Raw genomic sequence first — 3,796 nt, forward strand, 5'->3', positions numbered from 1 at the left:
CCAAAGAGCAAAAGTGGAAGATGCCAGGCCTTCTTAATGCCTGGGTTTAGAAGTCCCAAAATATCTCTTCTACCACACTTTTATTGGTCAAAGGAGTAGCAAGGTCAGCACAGATTCAACAGGAGGGAAAATAGACTCCCCTCTTGATGCGGGAGTGGCACATGGGGCAGGAAATGTCGCAGCTGTCTTTGGAAATACAATATACCATACACACCCATCACAACCATGCCGTTTCCATACCCAGCCCTGACTTTCAGACCCCAGCACAAAATGAGAGTCATGGGCCTTTCTTTATCCAGAAGAGATTTTAGACCAAAAGACTTTGCTTCAGTAGACTTCATAGAAAATTCTGCCCTATTAACATATTAACAAAAATGTCTGGGAGGTGGTGCACTTCTTTGTCTCTCTAGGTGGAGCATTCTGGGTCTACGTTCTTTGGCACCATCTCTCTCCCACAATTAGTTTTCTCCTTTGTACTGTGGCACCATGTGGGGTATTCTAAATTTCCATTCTCAGTTAGAATCAATTCCTGTTTGTACACTAAAATGGAAACGAATTTTCCATTGAGCTCATATGCCGTGATTCATAAACCCATTCAAAGTTCACCTGCCATGACTCATTAATACCATTCAACATCCACCTGCAAACAGAAGCTCACTGGCCTGTGGGCCTGACTGACAGCCTCAGGGCTTCCAGAGCCCAAGTCTGTTAAAACTTGGGTGAGCAATTTTTCACTTATGTGCCAGGGCAAAGTGAGATTCTCTCAATGAGAAAGACCAAAGTGGTACGTTCATAAACTAGGAGAAACTGGTGTTCCACTAACTGTTACTGTGTAACAAACTGCCCTAAAATACAGTGTCTTAAAACCATTTTTACACTATCTTAAAGGTTATGGGTCAGGAATTCAGTCAGGCTTGACCGAGCAATTCTTCTAGCTCCCTGTGACATCCACTGGGGTCACTTGGTGGTGTTCAGCTGGCAGATGGGCTGGTCTAGAGGGTCCAAGATGGAGTCACTCACATGTCTGGCACCTTGGCGGGGATGGCTGGAAAGCTGGGCTCAGTTGGGACAGTCTACTGGAATGCCTACATGTGGTCTCTCCAGCATGGTGGTCTTGGGGTAGTCAGACTTGTTACATGGTAGCTGGCTGCACCCCCCTCCCCCCCACCCCAAGCAAGTGTTCCAAGAGAGAACCAGACAAAACTATATGGCCTTTTTGCACTTAACCTTATGTCCCTGCAGTTAATTCAGCTGGTTACTAGAAAGTCATAGGCCAGTCCAGGTTAAAGGGAGGAGAGTTAGACGCCACCTCCTGCTGGGGGATGGTAAGGTCACGCTGTAGAAGAGCTTGAGGGACATGCACCATTGCTGCATTTTTTGGAACATGCTATCTACCACAACTGGATTAGACCTTGGCAAGAGTGAAGTTAGATGAAGCTTGTCCCTTCAAACTATTCCTGCAGATATAGTTTTATGTCTTTCATCCTTTTTGTTGCCCTTACCCTTAAATTCCACCATGGTCCCTGGTAGCTTCCTGTCCTCCCAGATTCTACCTTACTCTCCTGACATTTCCTGATGCTTTCTCCCTTATAGAACTTACCTATTTTATGTCCCATTTCCTACTGACCTCATTAGATGACTGGAGGCCACACTTTGTAGTGGAAAGAGCATTGAACTGAAAAGTCATGTCCTAATGCTTCCACTAATGAGCTGTGTTACCCTACGCAACACACAACTATTGCAGTTTCCTCATTTACACAACGCTGGGGAAGTGGGTTTGGGGGATAGGATACAACAGTCTTTAGTATCAACTCCAATCATTTCTAAATCTAAACTGAGTTAAGAAATAAATGGATAGCAGCAGCAGATTGCTATTTAATTCCACTAAAAATATTTACTCATCATCTACATAAAACAATTCCTGTCACTACAGAAGATTAAAAATTAAAAAATAATAATAGTTGTAAGATAAAATTCTTATTCTTGGGGAATTTGAATGTTCATTGGCAGGCACACACAGGCTAAAAACAGCAAAAATAGGAATAATGCCACTGAATGACTGACCATGATTCATTGCAAATAAATACTCTAGGAAATATATCTGGGTTCCTTCAGTAATGCAATAGTCCACTAAACATTAAGGTGGTTTTGGAGGTGAGATTCATTTTAACAAGGCTTTTTTTTTTTAAAGTCTAATCCAAATAGAGAAACTGTATGAAGATTTTGGTGACAGTGTCAGGGCCAGCAAAAGACATTCTGGCTTGTGGGAAGTATAAATTCATACAACGATACCACATATTGCACCTGCAGTTGTGAACCTTCAGGAAAGTCACACGATGTGCAGATGTCGATAGAGAAAGAAACTTCCAAGAAATATTCTTTTCTTCCCTTCCACTGTGAAGTGAGAGAAAATAAAACTTGTGTTTTGTGAATGGTACAGGGAGACCTGCTTCTTTTGCGATGTCTGCACTGGCTCTGAGGACTAACAAAAGAGGAAACTGCAATGTACAAGCTAGGGGGAGGTTTCTCCAGGGGGGTCTCCCACTACCTCTACTGTTAAGCTAACAATCTAAATAGCAAATCATGTCAGTGGGGGAAAACAATGCCAATCTCCGATCCATTTACAAGACTAACTTTGGCATGCTTAAATTTAATCTAAGAAGGAACATCTAGGCAGCCATCTGTGCTTGAGTTTTCTCCAGTGTAAGTGACACACGGCAGTATTATAAAGATAACACGACAAAACAAGAGTGGGGTCAACAGGCCTAACACAGTGCTTGCCTGGCACTTAGCAAATGCTCAGTGAAGGTTTTGCAACTGTGTGCTGAAGTTCAGACACTTTCTCAGGAGGTTCTGTGGTGACCTGGCTTCAACTGGATAAAGATGGGGTGGGAGGAAGCCAAACCTAAGCCAGGTTGAAGGGTGAAGCTATTAAGGAGAAGGCACTAGTGTCACTCTCCAGAGTCAGGTCCAGCTGGAGAAAAGGCCATCTCTTCAGGTGGCTCTGGCCACCCTGATTGCTAGTCATCTGCTCCCACTGCAGACTCATGCAGCGTTGGGGCCGGGCTGGGCAATGACCGATACTCATGGGCTCCAGGATAAGACAGCGCCTCAGGAGAGGTCACAGTCCTCCCACCAGGACTTAGTCACACAGGAGGGGATGGGACACCACAGAAAGGACACAGAGCCTCCCTCTGAAACTGACTGGCTGTGAAGCCGAGGGGGCACATTCCCATGACCTCACCTGGCCTCGTTCTTCCCACCTCTGGAAGGAAGGTGACAGTGGAAGTGGAGGAGAAAGAGGAGGAGAGTGTTTAACGAGATGACCTCTAAGGACCCTTCAGCTTTATCCATTATTTAAGAAAAGTAAGTGGAATCCAGGTCTCTAAACTTTTCAGTTTTAGTTTGACCTACATGCAGAGTTCATGTGAATCATGTTTCTGCATTTGAAATAAAGGACTTACATGTGCCTTATGACTTATGAACAAGTACCTGGTTGCGAAATTTGTTTTTATCATTGTAGTGGATTGAATAATGTCCCCCCTCAAACTCACTGAAGCTTGAATTGTGTCCCCGACGTTTTATGTATTAGAAACTTGGTCCCCACTGTGACTGTCAAGAAGGTGGGAAATCCTATTATGGTAATTGAAAGGTGAAGCCTTGAAGAGGTGATTGGATTGTAAGACCACGATGAAGTGGTGAATGGATTAAAAATGGTGGTCAGGGGAGTGGTTCTGAGGGATTTAAAAAAAGAGGAGAGTCTGTCTCTCTCTCTCTGCTCTTTCCGCTTCCACCA

This window comes from Galeopterus variegatus, unplaced genomic scaffold (genome assembly GCF_000696425.1).
Source record: "Galeopterus variegatus unplaced genomic scaffold, G_variegatus-3.0.2 Scaffold940, whole genome shotgun sequence".
NCBI classification, from domain to species: Eukaryota; Metazoa; Chordata; class Mammalia; order Dermoptera; family Cynocephalidae; genus Galeopterus; species Galeopterus variegatus.